The sequence below is a fragment of the Lathyrus oleraceus genome, chromosome 3 (assembly GCF_024323335.1).
Source record: "Lathyrus oleraceus cultivar Zhongwan6 chromosome 3, CAAS_Psat_ZW6_1.0, whole genome shotgun sequence".
Taxonomy (NCBI): Eukaryota; Viridiplantae; Streptophyta; class Magnoliopsida; order Fabales; family Fabaceae; genus Lathyrus; species Lathyrus oleraceus.
This window is the reverse complement of record NC_066581.1, coordinates 179,523,562-179,537,864: the sequence shown is the minus strand read 5'-3', so window position 1 is coordinate 179,537,864 and position 14,303 is coordinate 179,523,562.

The following is a 14,303-nucleotide window of genomic DNA, read 5'->3' as shown; positions in this document are numbered from 1 at the left end:
CCACTTGTGCAGGGCCTGACCTAGTTGTTTCTATGCAACAATCTCTCTTAGTTGGTTTCGTGCAATCTATGTAGCAACCTCATTTGGTTGGTTCTTTGCATTATGTGCAATAATTTCTACTAGTTATTTCTCAACAACTTGTTCAACAACATACCATTGTTAGTCCTTCTTGTGTATCTATAACTAGTTGGTTATCTGCAACTTGTTCATGCATATCTTCATGTTGGATCTCTGTAGCCTGGCTGGTTTTATACAACCTGTGCAGGAACCTTATTTGGTTGGTTCGTTGCAGCAATCTCTCTTGGTTGGTGTTGTGTAACTTGTACACTAATCTATCCTGGTTGGTTATATGTAACTTGTTCATCTATCTCTCTGTGTTAGATCTCTGCATCCTGTGTAACAACTCTTCTTGTTGGTTTTGTGGAGTCTGTATAGGAACCTCATCTGGTTGGTTGTGTACAACAATATCGCTAGGTTGTTTATGTGCAAATTTTTCAGCAACCTCTTCTGGTTGGTTATGTGTAATTTGTGCAACAATTTATCCTGATTGATTATCTGCAACTTGTTCAATAATCTATCCTTTTTGGTTCTCTAAATCTTATTCAATAATATCTTCTGGTTGATTTTGTGCAGCTTATGCAGGAACCTCAACTGGTTGGTTCTATGTAGCCATCTCTCTAGGTTGGTTCTGTACAACATGTGCAACAACCTCATTTGGTTGGTTATGTGCAACCTATGTAGTAATTTCTACTCGTTTGTTCTAAACAACGTGTGTAGAAACATTATTTGCTTTATTCTATATAGCAGTATCTCTAAGTTGGTTTTGTACAACCTGTTCAACAACCTCATGCAGTTAGTTCTATGAAACTCGTTTAAATATCTCTCCTAGTTGGTATCATCAACCTATTCAACTATATCTCCTTATTGTTTCTATGCGCCTTGTGCAACAATATCTTTTGGTTGGTTTTATGCAACATGTGCAAAAACCTTATCTAGCATGTTCTATACAACAATATCTCTAGGTTGGATTTGTACAACTTGTGAAACCACCTCGTTTGTCTTGGTTCTATGCAACTTGTGGAACAATTTCTCATTCTTGGTTCTAAACAACCTATTCAAAAATATATCATTGTTCGTTCTCTGCAGTCTGTGCAGAATCTCTTCTGGTTGCTTTTGTTCAATCTAATCAGGAACCTTATTTGGTTGGTTTTGTGCAACAATCTATCAAGGTTGTTTTTGTGTAACATATGCAGCAACCTCATTTGGTTGGTTTTGTGCAAGCTATGCAACAATCTCTCTTGTTTTTATTCTCAACAACATGTTGAACCAACTCTCATTATTGATTCTTCATAGCCTATGAAACAATCACTTATGGTTGGTTTTGTACAACTTGTGTAACAATCTCTTCTTTGTTGGTTCTCTGTAACTTGTTCATCAATCTCTCCTTGTTGTATCTTTGTAACTTGTGAATTAAACTCTTCTAATGATTTTGTGCAACCTGTGTTGGAACCTCATCTGGTTGGTTCTGTGCAACAATCTCTTTGGGTTATTTATATGCAACTTGTGCATCAACTTCATCTAGTTGGTTTTGTGTAAATTTTTGCAACAGTTTCTTCTGATTGATTCAGTGCAACATGTTCAGAAATCTCCCTGTGTTGGCTCTTTACATCTTACACGAAAATATATAATGGTTAGTTTTGTTCAACTTGTGCAAGAACCTTATCTTGTTGGTTCTGTGTAACAATCTCTATAGGTTGGTTATGTTCAACATGGTAGCAACCTCATTTGGTTGCTTTTATGCATACTATGTATAAATATCTCATGTTTTTGTTCTCAATAACTTGTTCAGCCATCTCTCTTTAATGGTTCTCTGCACCATATGCAACAATCTCTTTTAGTTGGTTTTGTGCAACCTATGTAGAAACCTTATATGATGTGTTCTATACAAAAGTATCTCTAGGTTGGTTTTGTGCAACGGGTGTAGCTACCTCGTCTGGTTGGTTCTATGAAGCCATCTCTCTAGGTTGGTTCTATACAACATGTGCAGTAATTTCATTGGTTGGTTATGTGCTACCTATGCAGCAACTTTTCATAGTTGGTTATAAACATTTTGCTCAACCTTCTCTCTTTATTGGTTCTCTGTAGCCTATGCAACAATGTCTTCTGAATGGTATTGTGAAACATGTTCAAAAAAATTATCTATTGTCTTTTATATAGAAATATACCTAAGTTGGTATTTTGCAACATGTGTAGGAACCTCATATGGTTAGTTATATGCAACTTGTCCAACAATCTATCCTTGTTTATTTTCATCAACTTTTTCAGCCATATCTCTTATTCATTCTCTGCAACATGTGCAACAATCTCTTCTAGTTGGTTTTGTGCAACATGTGTAGAAACCTTATATGGTGTCTTCTATACACCAATATATTTAGGGGGTTTTATGCAACCTAGGCAAAAACCTCGTTTATTTGGTTCTATACAACCTGTACAACAATCTCTCTTGGTTGGTTCTTAATAACTTGTTCGATAATCTACCATTGTTTGTTTTTTGCAGCTTGTGCAAAATTTCTTCTTATTGATTTTATACAACATGTATAGTAATCGTATTTGGTTGGTTCTGTGCAACAATCTCTCTAGGTTATTTTTGTGCAACTTGTGCAAAAATATCTCCTGGTTTATTATCTATAACTTGTTCATCAATCTCTCCTTGTTGGATCTTTGAGCCTATGCAACAAACTTTTCTAGTTGGTTTTGCGCACCCTGTGTTAGAACCTCACCTAGTTGGTTCTGTGTAACAATCTCGATTGGTTGGTTGTTTTCAACTTGTATGACAACCTCATATGGTTGGTTATGTGCAACTTATGCAACAATTTCTCCTGATTGATTCTCTGCAACATGTTCAGCAATATATCCTTGTTAGTTTTATACATCTTGTGTAACTATACGTACTAGTTGGCTTTGTGAAACTTGTGCAATAACCTCATATGGTTGTTATGTACAAGCTACACAACAATCTTTCATGTTTTGATTCCCAACAACCTATTTAACCATCTCTCAGTATTGGTTCTATATAGCATGTGCAACAATCTCTTCTGGTTGGTTTTTTGCAACTTGTGCAACAATCTCTCTTGTTTGATTCTTTGCAACTTGTTCATTAATCTCTCCTTGTTAGATCTTTGCAGTTTGTGCAACAAAATCATCTAGTGGGTTTTGTGCAACCTGTGTAGGAACCTCATATGGTTGATTATGTGCAACAACCTGTCTAGGTTGATTATGTATAAATTGTGCAGTAACCTCATATGGTTGGTTTTGTTCAATTTGTGCAACAATTTAACCTGATTAGTTTTATGTAACTTGTTCAGCAATCTCTCCATGTTGGTTCTTTACATCTTGTGCAACAATTCTTCTGGTAGATTTTGTATAGTGGTGCACGAACCTTAATTGGTTGGTTATATGTAGCCATCTCTCTAGGTCATTTCTGTATAACGTGTGAAACAACCTCGTCTATTTGGTTACGTGAAACCTATGCATCAATTTCCCCTGGTTGGTTCTAAATAACATGTTAAACCTTCTCTCTTTATTGGTTATTTACAGCCTATGCACTAATCTCTTCTTGTTGGTTTTGTGCAACCTATTCAGAAACATTGACTGTTATGTTCTATATAGAAATGTCTATAGGTTTGTTTTGTGTAACCTATGCAATAACCTCATGTGGATAGTTCTATGAAACCCATTCAACAATCTCTCTTGGTTGGTTTTCAACAACCTGTACAACCATATTTGCTTATTGGTTCTCTGCAGCCTGTGCTAATTCTTCTATTTGGTTTTGTGCAACATGTTCAAAAACCTTATTTGGGGTGTTCTATACAACAATATCTCTAGGTTGGTTTTATGCAACCTGTGCAGCCACCTCGTTTGGTTGGTTCTATACAACCCGTGAAACAATCTCTCATGGTTGGTTCTCAACAACCTGATCGAAAATTTATCATTGTTTGTTCTTTATAGTTTATGCAAAATCCCTTCTAGTTGGTTTTGTGAAACCTAAGAAGGAACCTTATTTGGTTGGTCCCGTGCAACAATATATCTAGGTTAGTTTTGTGCAACTTGTTGTAGCGCAGAAAATACTTGAGTGTACTAACGCTCAAAATTAACTACAGAGTCGCCACTAAAGTTTTATTTTCAAAGAGAAACATCGATGAAACCCTTGAAGGACAAAAACGTGGTCATCTCAACCAATTTCGGGTTTGGGAGTTGGTTATGTGAGGGGAAGGTATTAGCACCCCTCACATTTGTTGTTCTCAACAAGAACCTTCTAATTAGCTTTGTGAGTGTTTAGTTTAAAAATGTTCGCATTTTTTCTATTTATTAAAAGGGTGTTTATATAAAGTGGGAAAAATTTAGTTTTTTATTAATGGGTCTGACGAGATGTTGAGTCTCGCTCCTACGTATCCCCAGATGCGATTGAAAACTCAAGGCTACGTAGTTCTTTGTAGAAAATATTTGTGTGTTGGTTGCTTTAGAGAATAGTATTTATGTCACATTTAAGCAATTAAAGTTTTACTTGTATGCTCGCACTAAGGAGGCTGGAGCGTTTATTTGTATTTTTCGCGTCGGAATGAGTAAAATACAATCCTTTTGTAAAAAAATATTATTTTGGTTACACAAGGGCAAAAAGGTTAATTTGATGAGTTGAGGTTATTTTTAGATGCGGAGGATGAATAACCGATTCAGGTAAAGCAGACACCAAACCTTCGATTGTTCGAGAAACAAATGAGCGTACATTCATTTATTCCTCTTTTAAGCCTAAGTTTATTGTGAAAATCATTTGTGGAAGGCAAATGATTGTTCATACAAAGCATATGTTAAGCCCTCGATTATTCGAGAAATAGGTAGATGTATATTCACCATTTCCTTCTGAGTTAATTAGGAGTATTTTAAATGGGACACCAGATAATGTGCATTTGCTCATTCCATGTTTACTATAAAAAAGATGAGAATTGATTTAAAAAGAGATAAAATTATTATTATTGTTATTATTATTATTGTATTTTGATATTTATTGTTTTTTATTCTAAATAATAATTAAATTAAAATAAACTAAAACAAAATAAACAAAATAATAAAAAATAAACCAGATGGATGCAAATAAGAAACATGGTGGTGTGAAACCAAACAAAATCAAAGGTCCAATCCAAGGGAGCCCAGTTGAAGAAAAAAATATTTTAAAAAAAACTAAGGGAAAAAGGGTGTGACCTTCAAATACATCAACGAGCCCATAATCCAAAACAATATTTACTTGTCTGTTTGATCAAATATCAAAGGCTCGGGGAGGTATGTAACGCCCCAACTTCTTATTTAAGCATTTTATTTAATTGTTTGCGTAATTTAGACCTTATATGAGAATTGTGATGTTTTCGGAATATAGGTGTATTTTGGTAATTTACTAATTACCGAGGTTAAAAATTGTGTGAGCAGATAAATAATATTATTTTAATTATTACTTAATTATTGATAATAAAATAAAATAATAAGAAGTGGAGAATCATGATTAAATAAAAGAAAGTGGTCATTTTTTATGAATAACATAGAGTAGAAGATAGAAGGAGAGAGGATCGGATTTATTTGGGCAAAATTTATATTTTTAAAAATAAGCTCATATAAATACTAAACATTGTGAGAAAATTAGGTTATAAATCTATTTTGTCAGAATGTGAAAGAGACAGAGAATTTTGGGAAAATGTGAAGATTTGGGAGCAAGAATTCAAGAATTTTTTAGGAGAATCAACATTACGACAAATTTGAGGATGAGGAATTGTCTACACTTGGGTGATTTTAGGCTTCCAGGATAATGAGGATTTCTTACCCTCCTATCAGCGTCTTTAGGGATTGTTATGGGTTTCCCTTATCTTTCTTTATGTGATTAATGAGCTGTGATATTTTTTTTGCATATGGTAAATTCTATTGGATTGTGTTTTTGTGTGTTTGTTGTGACAGCAGGCCGCGTCGAGTAGGCGTCGGCCGAGTGACTTCGGGTTGTGATTTCATGGGTGGTCGCGCCACGCATCGTCGGTTGCGGTGCCCGATTTCTGATTTTTTGGCGATTTTGGCATTTCTAGCTTTTCAGGCAATTTTGTGTTTTTTTTAAACTTTTGGGGCATTTTTTGTGTTTTCCGAGTTTGCGACCATTCCCTGGAGTTTTTGGAGTTTGGAAGCCATTCGGTGGCATTTTGGAGTATCTTGTGGCATTAGAGTCCCTTTGGTGACCTTAGGGTCATTTTTGTGCAATTTAGATCAACTACTTGTCATTCCCTGTCGATGGTCTGACATAATAATAATATTGAGTTTTGGGGAGTTTTTGTGAAAATATGAATATTGGAGAATTTTTGAAAATAATAAGTTTTTGAGAAAGTACGAGTCTTTGGGACTTTTTGAGTGGTTGATGAGTTGAGAATAATTAGTAATAATATAAATTTATCTTTTGAGGTAAATAATTAATTAGTTTTGAAAATATATTTTAAGTATGGTAATCCAGAGAGGGATTACAATGATGTCCTTAAATGACGTTTTGAGCATATTAATCCAGAGAGGGATTACAGTGATGGTCGAGTATGGCGAATTATAGGTTCAATAGTGGAACTTTTTGTGAATGATTGAGACTTGTGATTTGTTATGATCTTGAGATAATGATGATGTTGAATTTTATGTTGTTTGTGATCACGCATTCATATATTTCGGAGATAGGTAGGACTTTGGTCTAGTGATGGCCTGGTTCAGAGAAGGACTATGGCAGTCTCACGTCCAGAGAGGGATACAATTCAGAGAGGAATCAGAGATATGGGAATATCTATAACATACATCTGATCCTAGTAATTTTGGTACCACATGCATTTGAGATGGAGATGGTGTCATTTTGCATTGTATTTGCATTATGATCTGTTTGATTCAGTTTTGAGTGTGATTAAGAGTATTATTATATTCATTATTATTATCCTGTCTTGTTGAATTTCACCGTTAATAATTGTTAGATGTATTCGCACCCCCTGTTTGTTATTGTGGCTTTTGTGCTCCTCGGAAGTACATGCAATCAGGTACATGAGTAGTTGCTAAGTTATGTGATGACTTTGATGCCCCCTTTAGATTTTATCATTGGGATGCATTTTGTTATTTATGTTTTGTTTCGTTTTATTGGAGTTTGTTGTTGAGACTTTATGTCAGACTTGGTTTAACTTTTGCTGCTTAATTTGTATGACTATTTGGTATTTGAAATTTTATGTTTTGGTAACTCTCTAATATTTTATTTTATTCAAACTAATTCATTAAATGTATAGTCGGGGTTTAGGGTGTTACATAGTGGTATCAGAGTAGGTCGGTCTGTCAGACCATGTTTTGTGTTTTTTATTTGTTTCCTAACACGCGATATGTGTGTGAAATAATATCGGTGCTTATTTGTTTTCTTACCACTTGCCAGCAGGAGCGGGATTGAAACAAGTGGGGATAAGCTTATGCTTCTATGAGATACTTCTAATGTTGAGGACTGGTTTAGCAGGCATCTGATTGCAAGCGTGCAAATGTTATTAAGGCTATCTTGTTTATTGTACCGTAAGAGCATGCATATTCAAATTTCATTCCGCCGGTCAAGTCGAGATGTCATCGAGGGAGGACGATTAGGTGATCATGATGTTTGCTTCCTGGAGAGTGGAATGTGGTGTTGTGGCTAGTGTTATGTTTGTGATGTGTGAATTCCTGATGTGTTTCCTTAGGACATTTGCGACTTACCGCCAGAGTGAAAAGTTGAAATCGCCATAGTTTTAGTACCTATTACGAGACCTATGTCGATGGCACAATACCATACATCTACTTCAAAGTTGGTTAGGCTGAAGGTTCAGTTAGAAGATCTGCTTGAAAGAAATTTGTCAGACCAAGTGTATAACCTTGGGGAGCTCATGTGTTGTTAGTGAAGAAAAAAGACGGCAGTATAAGATTATGTGTTGATTATCCTGAGCTAAATAAGATCACCATCAAGAATAAGTATCCTCTTCCAAGGATTGATGACCTTATGGATCAGTTAGTGGGTGCTTATGTTTTAAGTAAAATCAACTTGAGGTCGGGCTATCATTATATTCAGGTGAAGGATGAAGATATTCCGAAGATTGCATTTAGGACACAATGTGCAGTCACTATGAGTACTCGGTGATGTCTTTTGGTGTGTCTAATGCTCCTGGTGTGTTTATGGAGTACATTAATAGGATATTCCATCCCTATTTGGATTAGTTTGTAATGGTGTTTATTGATGACATTCTTGTGTATTCCAAGTCAGATGAAGACCATGATGAACATCTTCGTACTGTACTACATGTGTTGAAAGAGAAGAAATTGTGTGACAAGTTATAAGAATGTGATTTTTCTTGGCCATGGATTTATAGTGGTGGTATAGTTGTGGACCATTCTAAGGTAGATGTAATGCTGCAGTGGGAGGCACCAAAGTCAGTTACAGAGATCACAAGTTTCTTAGGGTTGGCTGGCTATTATAGAAGGTTCATTGATGGTTTTCCAAGTTAGCCCTACCTTTGACTCAGTTGACTCGAAAGGGTCAAAACTTTGTGTGGGACATGTTGTGTGAGGAGAATTTCTGAGAATTGAAGAAGAAATTGACAACAGCGCCAATGTTGACATTGTCAGATTCGAAGGAACCTTTCGTAGTATATTGTGATGCATCCAAGATGGGATTAAATGGTGTGCTTATGCATAATGGCCAGGTTGTAACTTATGCTTCCCGACAGCTGAATGTTTATGAGAGGAACTACCCTACTCATGATTTAGAGTTGCCCGTTATAGTTTTTATGCTAAAGTTGTGGGGGAATTACTTATATGGTTCTAAATTTGAGGTATTCAGCAACCATAAGAGTTTGAAGTATTTATTTGACAAGAAGGAGCTGAATATGAGGCAGAGAAGATGGTTAGAGCTTTTGAAGGATTATGACTTTGGCTTGAACTACCATCCTGGTAAATCCAACATTGTAGCATATGCTTTGAGTCGGAAGTCCTTACACATGGTGACTTTGATGGTTAGAGAGTTGGACTTGATTGCACCATTCAGAGATTTGAGTTTGGTGTGCAAGGTGACTTCAAATAGTGTGAAGTTAGGCATGTTGAAGTTGACTAGTGGATTTCTTGATGAAATTAGAGAGAGTCAGAAGTTGGATGTGGCCTTGGTTGATCATCTATCATCAACTACTGAAGACGAATATTTTGGAGTCGATGAGAATGGGATCCTTGAGTTTCGAGATAGAGTTTGCATACTTGATGTGCCGGAACTTAATAAGATTATTTTGGAGGAGAATCATCGAAGCGGTTTGAGTATTCATCCTAGAGCTAGAAAATTTTTACCAGGACCTTAAGAATTTTTTTTGGTGGCCAGGAATGAAAAGAGACGTTGCTCAATTTGTTTATTCATGTTTGATTTGTCAGAAGTCAAAGATTGAGCACAAGAAGTCGTCTGGACTAATGCAGCCATTGGGTATTTCTAAATGAAAGTGGGATAATATATTGATGGATTTTGTGATTGGGTTACCGAATACTCTGAGTGGGTTTGATTTGATTTGGGTAATCGTTGATAGGCTGACTAAATCAACACACTTAATCCCGATTAAGATCATTTTTCCATTCAGAAGCTGGCTGAGATTTATATTGCAGTGATTATGAAGATTTATATTACAGGAAGCTCTTGATACTAAGTTGAAGTTAAGTTCTGCTTATCATCCATAAACTGATGGTCAAACTGAGAGGACTATTTAGTCTTTGGAAGATCTTTTGAGGGCTTATGTCTTAAATCAAGGAGGTGCTTGGGACAATTTTCTGAAATTTATTAAGTTTACTTAAAATAACAACTATCATTCGAATATTGAAATGACATCGTTTAAAGCTTTGTATGGGAGGAGGTCTTAAACTCCTCTTTGCTGGTATGAGTTTGGAGAGAATGTTGTTCTTGGTCGAGAGATTGCTCAGCAGACCACCGAGAAAGTGAAGATGATCCAAGAGAAGATGAAGGTATCTCATAGTAGGCAGAAGAGCCATCACGATAAGTGGAGTAATTACCTCGAATTTCAAGAAGGAGATCATGTGTTTTTGAGAGTCACCCATGTGACTGGTGTTGAGAGAGCCTTGAAGTCTAAAAAGCTCACCCCTCGTTTTATTATTCCATATTAGATTTCCTAGAGGATTGAAGGTATTTCTTATTGGGTGATCATGCCACCGTCTCTCTCGAATCTGCATGAAGTTTTCCATGTGTGTCAACTTTGGAAGTATATTCCAGATCTGTCGCATATTATCCAGATGGACGTTATCCAAGTGAGAGAGAATCTGACTATAGAACCATTGCCTATCTGGGTTGAGGATCGAGAAGTGAAGTTGCTCAGAGGGAAGGAGATTGCTTAAGTGAAGGTGGTATGGGGAGGACATGCTAGAGGAAGTTTGACTTGGGAGTTGGAGAGTCGGATGAGAAGTCCTATCCAAATTTGTTCTCACTAGATAATTTTTTAGGACAAAAATTCTTTTAAGTGGGGGAGATTTGCAACGCTTCAACTTATTACTTAAGCATTTCATTTAATTGTTTGTATGAGTTAGTCCTTATATGAGAATTTTGATGTTTTCGGAATGTATAGGTATTTTAGTAATTTACTAATTACAGGGGTTAAAAGTTATGTGAGTAGATAAATAAAATAATTTTAATTATTACTTAATTATTGGAAATAAAATAAAATAATCAGAAGTAGAGAATCATGATTAAATAAATATTTAATTGATTTAAATAATTATTTAATTGAAAAATAAAAGAAATGGGCCATTTTTGTGAATAACGGAGAGTAGAAGGTAGAAGGAGAGAGGATTGGATTTATTTGGGCAAAAATTATAATTTGAAAAGTAAACCCATATAAATACTAACAATTGTGAGAAAATTAGGTTAGAAATCCATTTTGTCAGAATGTAAAAGAGGCAAAGAGAATTATGGAAAAATGTGAAGGTTTGGGAGCAAGGATTCAAGAAATTTTCAGGAGAATCAACTTTACCAAAAATTCGAGGTTATGGGAAATTGTATGCACTTAGGTGATTTTAGGCTTGCAGGATTGTGAGGGTTTCTTACCCTCTTATCAGCGCCCTTAGGGATTGCTATATATTTCTCTTATTTTCCTTTATGTGATGAATGAGCTACAATATTTTCTTGCATATCATAAATCATGTTGGATTGTGTTTTTGTGTGTTTGCTGTCAGACCCTATAAGGGATTTAGGATATATCCCAAAGGTCGCTATAGGTTATTTTGAATGTGATAACTCTGTATAGTGATGATCTATTTTTTTATTATTTGGTTATGTTGGATTGGGAATTTCCACTGGGGAACTTAACGACTCTATTTGGATCGTTTGACTTCCCATCTCTCTATGTTGGTTATGTATAACAAGTGCAACAACTTCATATAATTGGTTATGCGCTACCTATGTAGCAATTTCTCATGGTTGGTTCTAAATAACCTATTCAACCTCCTCTCTTTATTGGTTCTACACAGCCTATGCACCAATCTCTTCTGGTTGGTTTTGCGTAACTTGTGCAGAAACATTATTTATTGTGTTCTATATAGAAAAATCTCTAGCTTGATTTTGTGCAACCTGTGCAGCAACTTCATGTGGTTGGTTCTATGCAATCTATTTAACAAGCACTCACGAGTGGTTCTCAACAATCTGTTCAACCATATATCTTTATTGTTTCTCTACCGCCTATGCAACAATCTCTTATGGTTGGTTTTTTTGGAACATGTGCAGAAAGCTTCTCTGGTGTGTTATATACAACAATATATCTTGGTTGGTATTTTGTAGCCTGTGCAGCCACCTTGTTTTGTTGGCTCTATGTAACTTGTGCAACAATCTCTCGTGATTGGTTCTTAACAACATGTTTGACAATCTATCATTATTTGTTCTCTGTAATTTATGCAAAATCTCTTCTGGTGTGTTTTGTACAAACTGTGTAGAAACCTCATATGGTTGGTTTTGTGCAATAATCTCTATATGTTGGTTATGTGTAACTTCTGCAACAACTTGATCTTGTGGGTTTTGTGCAACTTATGCAACAATTTCTCCTTATTGATTATCTGCAGCATGTTCAACAATCTATTCTCATTTGTAGCGGGGTATTCGTTACCATTAGAGATATTGACTAAATCCAAGGTAAATTATACAAGTCGAGTCGCCACCGTACTTCTATTTATCCAAAGGAATGGTTAGAAAGCGAACAAAAACCTAAGAGTTTTATCGAATCAAAAACTAGTAAAAATGTCAGAGATCTGGGTAAGGGGGTTGGTTATGCAATGGGAAGGTGTTAGGCACCCAAAGCATCCTAGGTACTCCTAGGGAGCCCTTTTCACATTTGTTGCAAAGGTTGTTGTTTTTTTTTTGAAAATTTATTTGTGCAAACATGATTAAAGGGATGAGAAAAGCGTGTATGTTTATCTAATGTACTACTTACTAAAAGAAGGGTCAAAAGAAAATGACTCGCACGGACGTCGCATCCACTGCATACGTATCTCATCTGAATCTGAGAATCAGAGTCTTCGTAGCTCGGCTACCTATGGGTTAAAGAGGAGTGTGCTCGGTAAGACATCGCATCTTATGCCTACGTATCTCATCTGGGATGAAAATCAGAGCAAAACGTAGTTCGACCACCTATGGGGTAAGGGTTGTGTTTTGTGGTGAACGACATTACTACGCAATCTACCGGATGCTCGACCTTTGGAGACTTACTCGCCTGTAGTAGAAGGAGATAACGTGTTCTTAGGAGAAGAAAAATCAATGAGTTTGGGGTGTTTAGGGATGCTCATGCAAAAAGGCAGTCCTAGATGAAGGAACCGTGCTACCTTAAATGACATGCCACGAGAGGCTATACGAAACCTAAGAAATCGGTAACATGCGGGAAAAGTAAAGGGATCGAGAGATCTACCGTACGGATAAAGATCCGAAGTAACAACAATTAGATAAATAAGAAACCCAAAGACTCTTCCAAGCTAAACACCATCAAAGAAAGCGAGTCAGTACAGGTAATCAGAATAGACCTCCAGGTGGTACCCCACAAATAAAGTGGAACACCAAGCAAGCTATCCCTGCAAGAGTATGTGAGCCCTCACAAAAAAAACTCAACAAACAGGTTAGAGAAACAAGATAGGGTAATCCAGAGTTGCCCCCAAATCAAAATGTAACCACATGAATCATGCCATTAAAATTCACAAAAAAGCTCACAAAAAGCAACCAAGGGTAGGAGGCCTAAACCTCTTGTCAAACACATGCATCAAAAGGGTATCAAATTCACCCATAATACCTCATACATTCAGAGCATTCAAATTAAAAGCATAAAGTAATGGGAATAAGGCAAACCTGACTGGAGAGATCAAATGAAATTGAATTGCCCGGTTGGGTTTGCAAAGCAATCTGAGGGTTTATATGAGAGGGAATTGGTTCTTTGCCGATGAGTTCCCTTCAGTCTCTGGAGGTTGCTCTGAATTTTGTTAGCTCTTCTCTCACTATCTTTTTCCCTGCCAGGGTAATAGGAATAGAATTTTGTTTCACTGAAACTCTGAATTTATAACCTGATTTTTGTGGACCTGTGGGCTCAAATGAGAGAGGCCTAAGTCCAAAAAATTTATGTTATATTTTATTTATTTATTTATTTTTCGTTCTTTTTTTTTCTTCGTTTTTCTTCTCTTTTTTTTAAACACGTGGGCTTTGCCTAACGAGCATGACAACTCATGAACAAACTTTTGCTCCTTCAAGATTAACGTTTTGACTGACGAATAGACCCCATTTGAACCTGTTGGAAGTATCTCAAGCCATTCCCTTGTGTTGACTGATCATCTAAATAGAACCCACAAGGTGTCTTGGATGATACTCAAGCTTCAAACAAAAGATGTTAGTGACACATTTTTGTGCTTTTGGTTAGTAAACAAAAGTAAGAGAAACAATGATGTATAATTCAAGCATGCTTGGTGATCTCAAACCAATCACAAGGAGCCCCACCCAAAGGCAAAGGGAACCAAGATGCTAAAGATCCTTGAGGCAATGCAAATGAAATGTTATGATGCCATGAGGGATCTTAGGGTCAAAATTGGGGTCTTACAGATGCCCCTATTTAAGGTCATTCTAGCCGGAGAAGTGAAGGTTAAAATCTTCGTCTCGACGGGGTAGAATGGGCTTAAATAATAGTAAAGAGACGAATTTTGGTCCCTAAGAGACCTCATGATGCAAATGTAGGTATGAAAAA